Below are 17,011 nucleotides of genomic sequence, written 5' to 3' on the forward strand. Positions count from 1 at the left end.
TTGTTTAATATTTATTACTGTTTTATTGGCATAATTGTAAAAATAAAATAATAATTGGCAAATGACTGCTTTTTTTGTAATTTGCACTTTAATATAACCATTTCATCAGTACACTGCAAAAATAAAACGTGTCTACAAAAAGTAATTTGCATTTGTCATTTGTCACAGACATTTTCCAGCATATTAATATTTTCATCTTTAATTAGAAATGACAGATTTGAATGTTTCTTGAATAAATGTAAGAAAAAAAATCCTTAATCAGAATAAATATCAATACAACTGCAATAATAATATGCTTAATCAGAATAAAAATTAATACAACAACTACTAATTAACTAATAATAACAAAACACATTTTTATTGGTGTACTTACATTTTAATGAAAAAAAATATCAAACAAAGCACATATATACATTTAATTAACATTGAAACATCATTTATTTAAAGCAATTAACAATATTACAAAAAGTTGTCTTTAGCTGGATTCGACCCCGGGTCGTGGGGAGCACCTGCAATAGGAAACAGTGTAATATAAATGCGCGAATTTAACGCAAGAAGAAACCGGAAGATGTATCACTGCGCGCATGCTAAGGAAGATTGGGCTTTAAACGTCAAATTTCACCCTTTCTTTTCTTCATTTTTTCTTTCTCTTCTCTTTTTCTTCCTTCCCTCTTTTCTTCCCTTCTTCCCCATCTTTGACGGACTATTGTTCCCCAGCTTGAACGCAGCGCCTTAGACCGCTCGGCCATCCTGACACCCTTGATTGGCTAGGGATGGCCTGTTGGAGCCACACCTGAATGCAAGAATCTAGAAGCTACTTATTCTCTGTTTGGGCGCTCTTCAGCCCACAAGCCTCGTTGGCGCAGTTAGGCAGCGCGTCAGTCTCATAATCTGAAGGTCGTGAGTTCGAGCCTCACACGGGGCAGAGTGGTGCTTTTTTTCTGATCACTGAGAGCGCTTAGACCAGGGGTATCAAACTAAATTCCTTTAGGGCCCGAGCCCTGTAGAGTGTTGTTCCAACCCTTCTCAAACACACAAGGCATGTAGTTTTCAAATGAGCCTGAAGGCCATGATTAGTTGGATCAGGTGTGTTCAATCAGGCTTGAATCTAAACTCTGCAGGTCTCCGGCCTTCCAGGGACTGAGTTTGACACCCGTGGCTTAGAAAGAAAGAGTGAGGTTCTCTCTCCCCTTCCGTGTGGGTTTCCCTGTGTCTCCTGGGGGCAAAAGGCCACAGCTCCTCTTCAGGGCAGGTGAAATGATGTTTTGTGGAAAACTGTGAGGTTCCAGGTAAATTCCCTGAATCTCATCCAGCGACATTGCGTGTAGACCCCGGCCATCCTTTTATATACAATGAAGTGAAAATTCTGCATTCATGCTGGCTAACACTGAATAAAGGCAGTAATAGCATCCCTCTCATATTCATGTAACACATGGCCACATCCTCCTGAGGTTTTGTGAAGTTTCAATGGCCATATTGCTGCACTGGCCCGGTCCTGCAGATTTGCCTTATACACTGTTCGGAAGATTAGACCCTTCCAAACAGAGCAGGCCACACAACTCCTTGTCCAAGCTCTTTGTTTTCTCCAGACTGGGCTACTGTTATGCTCCCTTGGCGGGTCTTCCGGCACGTACTATCAAGCTTCTGCAACTGATCCAGGATGCAGCAGCGAGAGTGGTCTTCAACGAGCCAAAGAAAGCCCACGTCACACCTCTCTTCATAATTTTGCACTGGCTACCAATAGCTGTTCGCATCAGATTCAAGATACTCATGTTTGCCTACAAGATAACCACTGGCTCTGCAGCAATATACCTAAAGTCGGTGGTTCAGACCTATGCTTGCGTTCTGCAAGTGAACGACGCCTCGTGGTGCCATCCCAAAGAGGCACAAAATGACTCTCAAGGACCTTTTCCTGGACTGTTCCCAGCTGGTGGATCGGCTTGCCTATCTCAATTCAATCAGCGGAGGCTTTAACCATTTTCAAAAATTGTCTAAAATCTCATCCTTGTCTTCAACGCCTGCCCAATGAATACTAGCATTTGCCAAATGCTGTGTTTTGTCAAAGTTAACGCCCTGCTGGCTCAACGTAGCAGAAGACTGAAGTCTCTGTCTGCAGCCAAAGGATAGATCTGTCAGAAGTGGGATTTGAACCCACGCCTCCAGGGGAGACTGCGACTTGAACGCAGCGCCTTAGACCGCTCGGCCATCCTGACACACTTGGTTGGCTAGGGATGGCCTGTTGGAGCCACACGTGAATGCACGGATCTAGAAGCTACTTATTCTCTGTTTGGGCTCCCTTCAGCCCACAAGCCTCGTTGGTGCATTTAGGCAGCGCATCAGTCTCATAATCTGAAAGTCGTGAGTTCGAGCCTCACACGGGGCAGAGTGGTGCTTTTTTTCTGATCACTGAGAGTGCTTAGACCAGGGGTATCAAACTAAATTCCTTTAGGGCCCGAGCACTGTAGAGTGTTGTTCCAACCCTTCTCAAACACACAAGGCATGTAGTTTTCAAATGAGCCTGAAGGCCATGATTAGTTGGTTTAGGTGTGTTCAATCAGGCTTGAATCTAAACTCTGCAGGTCTCCGGCCTTCCAGGGACTGAGTTTGACACCCGTGGCTTAGAAAGAAAGAGTGAGGTTCTCTGTCCCCTTCCGTGTGGGTTTCCCTGTGTCTCCTGGAGGCAAAAGGCCACAGCTCCTCTTCAGGGCAGGTGAAATGATGTTTTGTGGAAAACTGTGAGGTTCCAGGTAAATTCCCTGAATCTCATCCAGCGACATTGCGTGTAGACTCGTGCCATCCTTTTATATACAATGAAGTGAAAATTCTGCATTCATGCTGGCTAACACTGAATGAAGGCAGTAATAGCATCCCTCTCATATTCATGTAACACATGGCCACATCCTCCTGAGGTTTTGTGAAGTTTCAAAGGCCATATTGCTGCACTGGCCCGGTCCTGCAGATTTGCCTTAGACAAAGTTCGGAAGATTAGACCCTTCCGATCAGAGCAGGCCACACAACTCCTTGTCCAAGCTCTTTGTTTTGTCCAGACTGGGCTACTGTTATGCTCCCTTGGCGGGTCTTCCGGCACGTACTATCAAGCCTCTGCAACTGATCCAGGATGCAGCAGCGAGAGTGGTCTTCAACGAGCCAAAGAAAGCCCACGTCACACCTCTCTTCATAATTTTGCACTGGCTACCAATAGCTGTTCGCATCAGATTCAAGATACTGATGTTTGCCTACAAGATAACCACTGGCTCTGCAGCAATATACCTAAAGTCGCTGGTTCAGACCTATGCTTGCGTTCTGCAAGTGAACGACGCCTCGTCTTTCCAGGGACTGAGTTTGACACCCATGGCTTAGAAAGAAAGAGTGAGGTTCTCTGTCCCCTTCCGTGTGGGTTTCCCTGTGTCTCCTGGGGGCAAAAGGCCACAGCTCCTCTTCAGGGCAGGTGAAATGATGTTTTGTGGAAAACTGTGAGGTTCCAGGTAAATTCCCTGAATCTCATCCAGCGACATTGCGTGTAGACCCGTGCCATCCTTTTATATACAATGAAGTGAAAATTCTGCATTCATGCTGGCTAACACTGAATGAAGGCAGTAATAGCATCCCTCTCATATTCATGTAACACATGGCCACATCCTCCTGAGGTTTTGTGAAGTTTCAAAGGCCATATTGCTGCACTGGCCCGGTCCTGCAGATTTGCCTTATACAAAGTTCGGAAGATTAGACCCTTCCGATCAGAGCAGGCCACACAACTCCTTGTCCAAGCTCTTTGTTTTGTCCAGACTGGGCTACTGTTATGCTCCCTTGGCTGGTCTTCCGGCACGTACTATCAAGCCTCTGCAACTGATCCAGGATGCAGCAGCGAGAGTGGTCTTCAACGAGCCAAAGAAAGCCCACGTCACACCTCTCTTCATAATTTTGCACTGGCTACCAATAGCTGTTCGCATCAGATTCAAGATACTGATGTTTGCCTACAAGATAACCACTGGCTCTGCAGCAATATACCTAAAGTCGCTGGTTCAGACCTATGCTTGCGTTCTGCAAGTGAACGACGCCTCGTCGTTCCAGGGACTGAGTTTGACACCCGTGGCTAAGAAAGAAAGAGTGAGGTTCTCTGTCCCCTTCCGTGTGGGTTTCCCTGTGTCTCCTGCGGGCAAAAGGCCACAGCTCCTCTTCAGGGAAGGTGAAATTATCTTTTGTGGAAAACTGTGAGGTTCCAGGTAAATTCCCTGAATCTCATCCAGCGACATTGCATGTAGACCCGTGCCATCCTTTTGTATACAATGAAGTGAAAATTCTGCATTCATGCTGGCTAACACTGAATGAAGGCAGTAATACCATCCCTCTCATATTCATGTAACACATGGCCACATCCTCCTGAGGTTTTGTGAAGTTTCAATGGCCATATTGCTGCACTGGTTCGGTCCTGCAGATTTGCCTTATACAAAGTTCGGAAGATTAGACCCTTCCGATCAGAGCAGGCCACACAACTCCTTGTCCAAGCTCTTTGTTTTCTCCAGACTGGGCTACTGTTATTCTCCCTTGGCGGGTCTTCCGGCACGTACTATCAAGTCTCTGCAACTGATCCAGGATGCAGCAGCGAGAGTGGTCTTAAACGAGCCTAAGAAAGCCCACGTCACACCTCTCTTCATAATTTTGCACTGGCTACCAATAGCTGTTCGCATCAGATTCAAGATACTGATGTTTGCCTACAAGATAACCACTGGCTCTGCAGCAATATACCTAAAGTCGCTGGTTCAGACCTATGCTTGCGTTCTGCAAGTGAACGACGCCTCGTGGTTCCATCCCAAAGAGGCACAAAATCACTCTCAAGGACCTTTTCCTGGACTGTTCCCATCTGGTGGATCGGCTTGCCTATCTCAATTCGAGCAGCGGAGGCCTTAACCATTTTCAAAAAGTGTCTAAAAACTCATCCTTGTCTTCAACGCTTTCCCAAACGAATACTAGCATTTGCCTAATGCTGTGTTTTGTCAAAGTTAACGCCCTGCTGGCTCAACGTAGCAGAAGACTGAAGTCTCTGTCTGCAGCCAAAGAATAGATCTGTCAGAAGTGGGATTCGAACCCATGCCTCCAGGGGAGACTTCGACCTGAACCCAGCGCCTTAGACCGCACGCCCGTCCTGACACCCTTGCTTGGCTAGGGATGGCCTGTTGGAGCCACACCTGAATGCAAGGACCTAGAAGCTACTTATTCTCTGTTTGGGCGCATTTTAGCCCACAAGCCTCGTTGGCGCAGTTAGGCAGTGCGTCAGTCTCATAATCTGAAGGTCGTGAGTTCGAGCCTCACACGGGGCAGAGTGGTGCTTTTTTTCTGATCACTGAGAGCGCTTAGACCAGGGGTATCAAACTAAATTCCTTTAGGGCCCGAGCCCTATAGAGTGTTGTTCCAACCCTTCTCAAACACACAAGGCATGTAGTTTTCAAATGAGCCTGAAGGCCATGATTAGTTGGATCAGGTGTGTTCAATCAGGCTTGAATCTAAACTCTGCAGGTCTCCGGCCTTCCAGGGACTGAGTTTGACACCCGTGGCTTAGAAAGAAAGAGTGAGGTTCTCTTTCCCCTTCCGTGTGGGTTTCCCTGTGTGTCCTGGGGGCAAAAGGCCACAGCTCCTCTTCAGGGAAGGTGAAATTATGTTTTGTGGAAAACTGTGAGGTTCCAGGTAAATTCCCTGAATCTCATCCAGCGACATTGCGTGTAGACCCGTGCCATCCTTTTGTATACAATGAAGTGAAAATTCTGCATTCATGCTGGCTAACACTGAATGAAGGCAGTAATAGCATCCCTCTCATATTCATGTAACACATGGCCACATCCTCCGTAGGTTTTGTGAAGTTTCAATGGCCATATTGCTGCACTGGCCCGGTCCTGCAGATTTGCCTTATACAAAGTTCGGAAGATTAGACCCTTCCGATCAGAGCAGGCCACACAACTCCTTGTCCAAGCTCTTTGTTTTCTCCAGTCTGGGCTACTGTTATGCTCCCTTGGCGGGTCTTCCGGCACGTACTATCAAGTCTCTGCAACTGATCCAGGATGCAGCAGCGAGAGTGGTCTTAAACGAGCCTAAGAAAGCCTCTGCAACTGATCCAGGATGCAGCAGCGAGAGTGGTCTTCAACGAGCCAAAGAAAGCCCACGTCACACCTCTCTTCATAATTTTGCACTGGCTACCAATAGCTGTTCGCATCAGATTCAAGATACTCATGTTTGCCTACAAGATAACCACTGGCCCTGCAGCAATATACCTAAAGTCGCTGGTTCAGACCTATGCTTGCGTTCTGCAAGTGAACGACGCCTCGTGGTGCCATCCCAAAGAGGCACAAAATCATTCTCAAGGACCTTTTCCTGGACTGTTCCCAGCTGGTGGATCGGCTTGCCTATCTCAATTCAATCAGCGGAGGCTTTAACCATTTTCAAAAAGTGTCTAAAATCTCATCCTTGTCTTCAACGCCTGCCCAATGAATACTAGCATTTGCCAAATGCTGTGTTTTGTCAAAGTTAACGCCCTGCTGGCTCAACGTAGCAGAAGACTGTCTGCAGCCAAAGGATAGATTTGTCAGAAGTGGGATTCGAACCCACGCCTCCAGGGGAGACTGCGACCTGAACTTAGCGACTTAGACCGCTCGGCCATCCTGACACACTTTGTTGGCTAGGGATGGCCTGTTGGAGCCACACCTGAATGCACGGATCTAGAAGCTACTTATTCTCTGTTTGGGCGCCCTTCAGCCCACAAGCCTCTTTGGTGCAGTTAGGCAGCGCATCAGTCTCATAATCTGAAGGTCGTGAGTTTGAGCTTCACACGGGGCAGAGTGGTGCTTCTTTCTGATCACTGAGAGTGCTTAGACCAGGGGTATCAAACTAAATTCCTTTAGGGCCCGAGCCCTGTAGAGTGTTGTTCCAACCCTTCTCAAACACACAAGGCATGTAGTTTTCAAATGAGCCTGAAGGCCATGATTAGTTGGATCAGGTGTGTTCAATCAGGCTTGAATCTAAACTCTGCAGGTCTCCGGCCTTCCAGGGACTGAGTTTGACACCCGTGGCTTAGAAAGAAAGAGTGAGGTTCTCTGTCCCCTTCCGTGTGGGTTCCCTGTGTCTCCTGGGGGCAAAAGGCCACAGCTCCTCTTCAGGGCAGGTGAAATGATGTTTTGTGGAAAACTGTGAGGTTCCAGGTAAATTCCCTGAATCTCATCCAGCGACATTGCGTGTAGACTCGTGCCATCCTTTTATATACAATGAAGTGAAAATTCTGCATTCATGCTGGCTAACACTGAATGAAGGCAGTAATAGCATCCCTCTCATATTCATGTAACACATGGCCACATCCTCCTGAGGTTTTGTGAAGTTTCAAAGGCCATATTGCTGCACTGGCCCGGTCCTGCAGATTTGCCTTATACAAAGTTCGGAAGATTAGACCCTTCCGATCAGAGCAGGCCACACAACTCCTTGTCCAAGCTCTTTGTTTTCTCCAGACTGGGCTACTGTTATGCTCCCTTGGCGGGTCTTCCGGCACGTACTATCAAGCCTCTGCAACTGATCCAGGATGCAGCAGCGAGAGTGGTCTTAAACGAGCCAAAGAAAGCCCACGTCACACCTCTCTTCATAATTTTGCACTGGCTACCAATAGCTGTTCGCATCAGATTCAAGATACTGATGTTTGCCTACAAGATAACCACTGGCTCTGCAGCAATATACCTAAAGTCGCTGGTTCAGACCTATGCTTGCGTTCTGCAAGTGAACGACGCCTCGTGGTGCCATCCCAAAGAGGCACAAAATCACTCTCAAGGACCTTTTCCTGGACTGTTCCCAGCTGGTGGATCGGCTTGCCTATCTCAATTCGAGCAGCGGAGGCTTTAACCATTTTCAAAAAGTGTGTAAAAACTCATCCTTGTCTTGAGTTCGAGCCTCACACGGGGCAGAGTGGTGCTTTTTTCTGATCACTGAGAGTGCTTAGACCAGGGGTATCAAACTAAATTCCTTTAGGGCCCGAGCCCTGTAGAGAGTTGTTCCAACCCTTCTCAAACACACAAGGCATGTAGTTTTCAAATGAGCCTGAAGGCCATGATTAGTTGGATCAGGTGTGTTCAATCAGGCTTGAATCTAAACTCTGCAGGTCTCCGGCCTTCCAGGGACTGAGTTTGACTCCCGTGGCTTAGAAAGAAAGAGTGAGGTTCTCTGTCCCCTTCCGTGTGGGTTCCCTGTGTCTCCTGTGGCAAAAGGCCACAGCTCCTCTTCAGGGCAGGTGAAATGATGTTTTGTGGAAAACTGTGAGGTTCCAGGTAAATTCCCTGAATCTCATCCAGCGACATTGCGTGTAGACCCGTGCCATCCTTTTATATACAATGAAGTGACAATTCTGCATTCATGCTGGCTAACACTGAATGAAGGCAGTAATAGCATCCCTCTCATATTCATGTAACACATGGCCACATCCTCCTGAGGTTTTGTGAAGTTTCAAAGGCCATATTGCTGCACTGGCCCGGTCCTGCAGATTTGCCTTATACAAAGTTCGGAAGATTAGACCCTTCCGATCAGAGCAGGCCACACAACTCCTTGTCCAAGCTCTTTGTTTTCTCCAGACTGGGCTACTGTTATGCTCCCTTGGCGGGTCTTCCGGCACGTACTATCAAGCCTCTGCAACTGATCCAGGATGCAGCAGCGAGAGTGGTCTTAAACGAGCCAAAGAAAGCCCACGTCACACCTCTCTTCATAATTTTGCACTGGCTACCAATAGCTGTTCGCATCAGATTCAAGATACTGATGTTTACCTACAAGATAACCACTGGCTCTGCAGCAATATACCTAAAGTCGCTGGTTCAGACCTATGCTTGCGTTCTGCAAGTGAACGACGCCTCGTCGTTCCAGGGACTGAGTTTGACACCCGTGGCTAAGAAAGAAAGAGTGAGGTTCTCTGTCCCCTTCCGTGTGGGTTTCCCTGTGTCTCCTGGGGGCAAAATGCCACAGCTCCTCTTCAGGGCAGGTGAAATGAGGTTTTGTGGAAAACTGTGAGCTTCCAGGTAAATTCCCTGAATCTCATCCAGCGACATTGCCTGTAGACCCGTGCCATCCTTTCATATACAATGAAGTGAAAATTCTGCATTCATGCTGGCTAACACTGCATGAAGGCAGTAATAGAATCCCTCTCATATTCATGTAACACATGGCCACGTCGTCCTGAGGTTTTGTGAAGTTTCAAAGGCCATATTGCTGCACTGGCCCAGTCCTGCAGATTTGCCTTATACAACGTTCGGGAGATTAGACCCTTCCGATCAGAGCAGGCCACACATCTCCTTGTCCAAGCTCTTTGTTTTCTCCAGACTGGGCTACTGTTATGCTCCCTTGGCGGGTCTTCCGGCACGTACTATCAAGCCTCTGCAACTGATCCAGGATGCAGCAGCAAGAGTGGTCTTCAATGAACCAAAGAAAGCCCACGTCACTCCTCTCTTCATAATTTTGCACTGGCTACCAATAGCTGTTCGCATCAGATTCAAGATACTGATGTTTGCCTACAAGATAACCACTGGCTCTGCAGCAATATACCTAAAGTCGCTGGTTCAGACCTATGCTTGCGTTCTGCAAGTGAACGACGCCTCGTGGTGCCATCCCAAAGAGGCACAAAATCACTCTCAAGGACCTTTTCCTGGACTGTTCCCAGCTGGTGGATCGGCTTGCCTATCTCAATTCGAGCAGCGGAGGCTTTAACCATTTTCAAAAAGTGTGTAAAAACTCATCCTTGTCTTGAGTTCGAGCCTCACACGGGGCAGAGTGGTGCTTTTTTCTGATCACTGAGAGTGCTTAGACCAGGGGTATCAAACTAAATTCCTTTAGGGCCCGAGCCCTGTAGAGAGTTGTTCCAACCCTTCTCAAACACACAAGGCATGTAGTTTTCAAATGAGCCTGAAGGCCATGATTAGTTGGATCAGGTGTGTTCAATCAGGCTTGAATCTAAACTCTGCAGGTCTCCGGCCTTCCAGGGACTGAGTTTGACTCCCGTGGCTTAGAAAGAAAGAGTGAGGTTCTCTGTCCCCTTCCGTGTGGGTTTCCCTGTGTCTCCTGGGGCAAAAGGCCACAGCTCCTCTTCAGGGCAGGTGAAATGATGTTTTGTGGAAAACTGTGAGGTTCCAGGTAAATTCCCTGAATCTCATCCAGCGACATTGCGTGTAGACCCGTGCCATCCTTTTATATACAATGAAGTGACAATTCTGCATTCATGCTGGCTAACACTGCATGAAGGCAGTAATAGAATCCCTATCATATTCATGTAACACATGGCCACGTCGTCCTGAGGTTTTGTGAAGTTTCAAAGGCCATATTGCTGCACTGGCCCAGTCCTGCAGATTTGCCTTATACAACGTTCGGGAGATTAGACCCTTCCGATCAGAGCAGGCCACACATCTCCTTGTCCAAGCTCTTTGTTTTCTCCAGACTGGGCTACTGTTATGCTCCCTTGGCGGGTCTTCCGGCACGTACTATCAAGCCTCTGCAACTGATCCAGGATGCAGCAGCGAGAGTGGTCTTCAATGAGCCAAAGAAAGCCCACGTCACTCCTCTCTTCATAATTTTGCACTGACTACCAATAGCTGTTCGCATCAGATTCAAGATACTGATGTTTGCCTACAAGATATCCACTGGCTCTGCAGCAATATACCTAAAGTCGCTGGTTCAGACCTATGCTTGCGTTCTGCAAGTGAACGACGCCTCGTGGTGCCATCCCAAAGAGGCACAAAATCACTCTCAAGGACCTTTTCCTGGACTGTTCCCAGCTGGTGGATCGGCTTGCCTATCTCAATTCAATCAGCGGAGGCTTTAACCATTTTCAAAAAGTGTCTAAAAACTCATCCTTGTCTTCAACGCCTGCCCAATGAATACTAGCATTTGCCAAATGCTGTGTTTTGTCAAAGTTAACGCCCTGCTGGCTCAACGTAGCAGAAGACTGAAGTCTCTGTCTGCAGCCAAAGGATAGATCTGTCAGAAGTGGGATTCGAACCCACGCCTCCAGGGGAGACTGCGACCTGAACGCAGTGCCTTAGACCGCTCGGCCATCCTGACACACTTGGTTGGCTAGGGATGGCCTGTTGGAGCCACACTTGAATGCACGGATCTAGAAGCTACTTATTCTCTGTTTGGGCGCCCTTTAGCCCACAAGCCTCGTTGGCGCAGTTAGGCAGCGCGTCAGTCTCATAATCTGAAGGTCGTGAGTTCGAGCCTCACACGGGGCAGAGTGGTGCTTTTTTCTGATCACTGAGAGCGCTTAGACCAGGGGTATCAAACTAAATTCCTTTAGGGCCCGAGCCCTGTAGAGTGTTCTTCCAACCCTTCTCAAACACACAAGGCATGTAGTTTTCAAATGAGCCTGAAGGCCATGATTAGCTGGATCAGGTGTGTTCAATCAGGCTTGAATCTAAACTCTGCAGGTATCCGGCCTTCCAGGGACTGAGTTTGACACCCGTGGCTTAGAAAGAAAGAGTGAGTTTCTCTGTCCCCTTCCGTGTGGGTTTCCCTGTGTCTCCTGGGGGCAAAAGGCCACAGCTCCTCTTCAGGGCAGGTGAAATTATGTTTTGTGGAAAACTGTGAGGTTCCAGGTAAATTCCCTGAATCTCATCCAGCGACATTGCGTGTAGACCCGTGCCATCCTTTTATATACAATGAAGTGAAAATTCTGCATTCATGCTGGCTAACACTGAATGAAGGCAGTAATAGCATCCCTCTCATATTCATGTAACACATGGCCACATCCTCCTGAGGTTTTGTGAAGTTTCAAAGGCCATATTGCTGCACTGGCCCGGTCCTGCAGATTTGCCTTATACAAAGTTCGGAAGATTAGACCCTTCCGATCAGAACAGGCCACACAACTCCTTGTCCAAGCTCTTTGTTTTCTCCAGACTGGGCTACTGTTATGCTCCCTTGGCGGGTCTTCCGGCACGTACTATCAAGCCTCTGCAACTGATCCAGGATGCAGCAGCGAGAGTGGTCTTAAACGAGCCAAAGAAAGCCCACGTCACACCTCTCTTCATAATTTTGCACTGGCTACCAATAGCTGTTCGCATCAGATTCAAGATACTGATGTTTGCCTACAAGATAACCACTGGCTCTGCAGCAATATACCTAAAGTCGCTGGTTCAGACCTATGCTTGCGTTCTGCAAGTGAACGACGCCTCGTGGTGCCATCCCAAAGAGGCACAAAATCACTCTCAAGGACCTTTTCCTGGACTGTTCCCAGCTGGTGGATCGGCTTGCCTATCTCAATTCAATCAGCGGAGGCTTTAACCATTTTCAAAAAGTGTCTAAAAACTCATCCTTGTCTTCAACTTCTGCCCAATGAATACTAGCATTTGCCAAATGCTGTGTTTTGTCAAAGTTAACGCCCTGCTGGCTCAACGTAGCAGAAGACTGAAGTCTCTGTCTGCAGCCAAAGGATAGATCTGTCAAAAGTGGGATTTGAACCCCTCCTCCAGGGGAGACTGCGACCTGAACGCAGCGCCTTAGACCGCTCGGCCATCCTGACACACTTGGTTGGCTAGGGATGGCCTGTTGGAGCCACACCTGAATGCACGGATCTAGAAGCTACTTATTCTCTGTTTGGGCTCCCTTTAGCCCGCAAGCCTCGTTGGCACAGTTAGGCAGCGCGTCAGTCTCATAATCTGAAGGTCGTGAGTTCGAGCCTCACATGGGGCAGAGTGGTGCTTTTTTCTGATCACTGAGAGCGCTTAGACCAGGGGTATCAAACTAAATTCCTTTAGGGCCCGAGCCCTGTAGAGTGTTCTTCCAACCCTTCTCAAACACACAAGGCATGTAGTTTTCAAATGAGCCTGAAGGCCATGATTAGTTGGATCAGGTGTGTTCAATCAGGCTTGAATCTAAATTCTGCAGGTCTCCGGCCTTCCAGGGACTGAGTTTGACACCCGTGGCTTAGAAAGAAAGAGTGAGGTTCTCTGTCCCCTTCCGTGTGGGTTTCCCTGTGTCTCCTGGGGGCAAAAGGCCACAGCTCCTCTTCAGGGAAGGTGAAATGATGTTTTGTGGAAAACTGTGAGGTTCCAGGTAAATTCCCTGAATCTCATCCAGCGACATTGCGTGTAGACCCGTGCCATCCTTTTGTACACAATGAAGTGAAAATACTGCATTCATGCTGGCTAACACTGAATGAAGGCAGTAATAGCATCCCTCTCATATTCATGTAACACATGGCCACATCCTCCTGAGGTTTTGTGAAGTTTCAATGGCCATATTGCTGCACTGGCCCGGTCCTGCAGATTTGCCTTATACAACGTTCGGAAGATTAGACCCTTCCGATCAGAGCAGGCCACACAACTCCTTGTCCAAGCTCTTTGTTTTCTCCAGACTGGGCTACTGTTATGCTCCCTTGGCAGGTCTTCCGGCACGTACTATTAAGCCTCTGCAACTGATCCAGGATGCAGCAGCGAGAGTGGTCTTAAACTTGCCAAAGAAAGCCCACGTCACACCTTTCTTCATAATTTTGCACTGGCTACCAATAGCTGTTCGCATCAGATTCATGATACTGATGTTTGCCTACAAGATAACCACTGGCTCTGCAGCAATATACCTAAAGTCGCTGGTTCAGACCTATGCTTGCGTTCTGCAAGTGAACGACGCCTCGTGGTGCCATCCCAAAGAGGCACAAAATCACTCTCAAGGACCTTTTCCTGGACTGTTCCCAGCTGGTGGATCGGCTTGCCTATCTCAATTCAATCAGCGGAGGCTTTAACCATTTTCAAAAAGTGTCTAAAAACTCATCCTTGTCTTCAACTTCTGCCCAATGAATACTAGCATTTGCCAAATGCTGTGTTTTGTCAAAGTTAACGACCTGCTGGCTCAACGTAGCAGAAGACTGAAGTCTCTGTCTGCAGCCAAAGGATAGATCTGTCAGAAGTGGGATTCGAACCCACGCCTCCAGGGGAGACTGCGACCTGAACGCAGCGCCTTAGACCGCTCGGCCATCCTGACACACTTGGTTGGTTAGGGATGGCCTGTTGGAGCCACACCTGAATGCACGGATCTAGAAGCTACTTATTCTCTGTTTGGGCGCACTTTAGCCCACAAGCCTTGTTGGCGCAGTTAGGCAGCGCGTCAGTCTCATAATCTGAAGGTCGTGAGTTCGAGCCTCACACGGGGCAGAGTGGTGCTTTTTTCTGATCACTGAGAGCGCTTAGACCAGGGGTATCAAACTAAATTCCTTTAGGGCCCTAGCCCTGTAGAGTGTTCTTCCAACCCTTCTCAAACACACAAGGCATGTAGTTTTCAAATGAGCCTGAAGGCCATGATTAGTTGGATCAGGTGTGTTCAATCAGGCTTGAATCTAAACTCTGCAGGTCTCCGGCCTTCCAGGGACTGAGTTTGACACCCGGTGCTTAGAAAGAAAGAGTGAGGTTCTCTGTCCCCTTCCGTGTGGGTTTCCCTGTGTCTCCTGGGGGCAAAAGGCCACAGCTCCTCTTCAGGGAAGATGAAATGATGTTTTGTGGAAAACTGTGAGGTTCCAGGTAAATTCCCTGAATCTCATCCAGCGACATTGCGTGTAGACCCGTGCCATCCTTTTGTACACAATGAAGTGAAAATACTGCATTCATGCTGGCTAACACTGAATGAAGGCAGTAATAGCATCCCTCTCATATTCATGTAACACATGGCCACATCCTCCTGAGGTTTTGTGAAGTTTCAATGGCCATATTGCTGCACTGGCCCGGTCCTGCAGATTTGCCTTATACAAAGTTCGGAAGATTAGACCCTTCCGATCAGAGCAGGCCACACAACTCCTTGTCCAAGCTCTTTGTTTTCTCCAGACTGGGCTACTGTTATGCTCCCTTGGCGGGTCTTCCGGCACGTACTATCAAGCCTCTGCAACTGATCCAGGATGCAGCAGCGAGAGTGGTCTTAAACGAGCCAAAGAAAGCCCACGTCACACCTTTCTTCATAATTTTGCACTGGCTACCAATAGCTGTTCACATCAGATTCAAGATACTGATGTTTGCCTACAAGATAACCACTGGCTCTGCAGCAATATACCTAAAGTCGCTGGTTCAGACCTATGCTTGCGTTCTGCAAGTGAACGACGCCTCGTGGTGCCATCCCAAAGAGGCACAAAATCACTCTCAAGGACCTTTTCCTGGACTGTTCCCAGCTGGTGGATCGGCTTGCCTATCTCAATTCAATCAGCGGAGGCTTTAACCATTTTCAAAAAGTGTCTAAAAACTCATCCTTGTCTTCAACGCCTGCCCAATGAATACTAGCATTTGCCAAATGCTGTGTTTTGTCAAAGTTAACATCCTGCTGGCTCAACGTAGCAGAAGACTGAAGTCTCTGTCTGCAGCCAAAGGATAGATCTGTCAGAAGTGGGATTCGAACCCACGCCTCCAGGGGAGACTGCGACCTGAACGCAGCGCCTTAGACCGCTCGGCCATCCTGACACACTTGGTTGGCTAGGGATGGCCTGTTGGAGCCACACCTGAATGCACGGATCTAGAAGCTACTTATTCTCTTTTTGGGCGCACTTTAGCCCACAAGCCTTGTTGGCGCAGTTAGGCAGCGCGTCAGTCTCATAATCTGAAGGTCGTGAGTTCGAGCCTCACACGGGGCAGAGTGGTGCTTTTTTCTGATCACTGAGAGCGCTTAGACCAGGGGTATCAAACTAAATTCCTTTAGGGCCCTAGCCCTGTAGAGTGTTCTTCCAACCCTTCTCAAACACACAAGGCATGTAGTTTTCAAATGAGCCTGAAGGCCATGATTAGTTGGATCAGGTGTTTTCAATCAGGCTTGAATCTAAACTCTGCAGGTCTCCGGCCTTCCAGGGACTGAGTTTGACACCCGTGGATTAGAAAGAAAGAGTGAGGTTCTCTGTCCCCTTCCGTGTGGGTTTCCCTGTGTCTCCTGGGGGCAAAAGGCCACAGCTCCTCTTCAGGGCAGGTGAAATGATGTTTTGTGGAAAACTGTGAGGTTCCAGGTAAATTCCCTGAATCTCATCCAGCGACATTGCGTGTAGACTCGTGCCATCCTTTTATATACAATGAAGTGAAAATTCTGCATTCATGCTGGCTAACACTGAATGAAGGCAGTAATAGCATCCCTCTCATATTCATGTAACACATGGCCACATCCTCCTGAGGTTTTGTGAAGTTTCAAAGGCCATATTGCTGCACTGGCCCGGTCCTGCAGATTTGCCTTATACAAAGTTCGGAAGATTAGACCCTTCCGATCAGAGCAGGCCACACAACTCCTTGTCCAAGCTCTTTGTTTTCTCCAGACTGGGCTACTGTTATGCTCCCTTGGCGGGTCTTCCGGCACGTACTATCAAGCCTCTGCAACTGATCCAGGATGCAGCAGCGAGAGTGGTCTTAAACGAGCCAAAGAAAGCCCACGTCACACCTCTCTTCATAATTTTGCACTGGCTACCAATAGCTGTTCGCATCAGATTCAAGATACTGATGTTTGCCTACAAGATAACCACTGGCTCTGCAGCAATATACCTAAAGTCGCTGGTTCAGACCTATGCTTGCGTTCTGCAAGTGAACGACGCCTCGTGGTGCCATCCCAAAGAGGCACAAAATCACTCTCAAGGACCTTTTCCTGGACTGTTCCCAGCTGGTGGATCGGCTTGCCTATCTCAATTCGAGCAGCGGAGGCTTTAACCATTTTCAAAAAGTGTGTAAAAACTCATCCTTGTCTTGAGTTCGAGCCTCACACGGGGCAGAGTGGTGCTTTTTTCTGATCACTGAGAGTGCTTAGACCAGGGGTATCAAACTAAATTCCTTTAGGGCCCGAGCCCTGTAGAGAGTTGTTCCAACCCTTCTCAAACACACAAGGCATGTAGTTTTCAAATGAGCCTGAAGGCCATGATTAGTTGGATCAGGTGTGTTCAATCAGGCTTGAATCTAAACTCTGCAGGTCTCCGGCCTTCCAGGGACTGAGTTTGACTCCCGTGGCTTAGAAAGAAAGAGTGAGGTTCTCTGTCCCCTTCCGTGTGGGTTCCCTGTGTCTCCTGTGGCAA

General features: G+C 48.0%; 10 non-coding genes across 10 annotated transcripts; 6 read left to right on the top strand and 4 right to left on the bottom strand.

Annotated features, from left to right (window-relative positions):
• The first annotated feature begins 851 nt into the window (after positions 1-851).
• trnam-cau (transfer RNA methionine (anticodon CAU)) lies at positions 852-925 on the top strand. Its single transcript has one exon. It is a non-coding gene; the product is annotated as a tRNA-Met (tRNA).
• Positions 926-2,130: 1,205 nt separating this feature from the next.
• trnal-caa (transfer RNA leucine (anticodon CAA)) lies at positions 2,131-2,213 on the bottom strand. The gene has a single exon. It is a non-coding gene; the product is annotated as a tRNA-Leu (tRNA).
• Positions 2,214-5,244: 3,031 nt separating this feature from the next.
• On the top strand, positions 5,245-5,318 carry trnam-cau (transfer RNA methionine (anticodon CAU)). The gene has a single exon. It is a non-coding gene; the product is annotated as a tRNA-Met (tRNA).
• A 5,663-nt stretch (positions 5,319-10,981) lies between these two features.
• On the bottom strand, positions 10,982-11,064 carry trnal-cag (transfer RNA leucine (anticodon CAG)). The gene has a single exon. It is a non-coding gene; the product is annotated as a tRNA-Leu (tRNA).
• A 96-nt stretch (positions 11,065-11,160) lies between these two features.
• On the top strand, positions 11,161-11,234 carry trnam-cau (transfer RNA methionine (anticodon CAU)). Its single transcript has one exon. It is a non-coding gene; the product is annotated as a tRNA-Met (tRNA).
• Positions 11,235-12,616: 1,382 nt separating this feature from the next.
• trnam-cau (transfer RNA methionine (anticodon CAU)) lies at positions 12,617-12,690 on the top strand. The gene has a single exon. It is a non-coding gene; the product is annotated as a tRNA-Met (tRNA).
• A 1,204-nt stretch (positions 12,691-13,894) lies between these two features.
• On the bottom strand, positions 13,895-13,977 carry trnal-cag (transfer RNA leucine (anticodon CAG)). Its single transcript has one exon. It is a non-coding gene; the product is annotated as a tRNA-Leu (tRNA).
• Positions 13,978-14,073: 96 nt separating this feature from the next.
• On the top strand, positions 14,074-14,147 carry trnam-cau (transfer RNA methionine (anticodon CAU)). Its single transcript has one exon. It is a non-coding gene; the product is annotated as a tRNA-Met (tRNA).
• A 1,204-nt stretch (positions 14,148-15,351) lies between these two features.
• On the bottom strand, positions 15,352-15,434 carry trnal-cag (transfer RNA leucine (anticodon CAG)). The gene has a single exon. It is a non-coding gene; the product is annotated as a tRNA-Leu (tRNA).
• Positions 15,435-15,530: 96 nt separating this feature from the next.
• On the top strand, positions 15,531-15,604 carry trnam-cau (transfer RNA methionine (anticodon CAU)). The gene has a single exon. It is a non-coding gene; the product is annotated as a tRNA-Met (tRNA).
• Positions 15,605-17,011: the final 1,407 nt, after the last annotated feature.

The sequence above is a fragment of the Carassius carassius genome, chromosome 22 (assembly GCF_963082965.1).
Source record: "Carassius carassius chromosome 22, fCarCar2.1, whole genome shotgun sequence".
In the NCBI taxonomy this organism is placed as follows: Eukaryota; Metazoa; Chordata; class Actinopteri; order Cypriniformes; family Cyprinidae; genus Carassius; species Carassius carassius.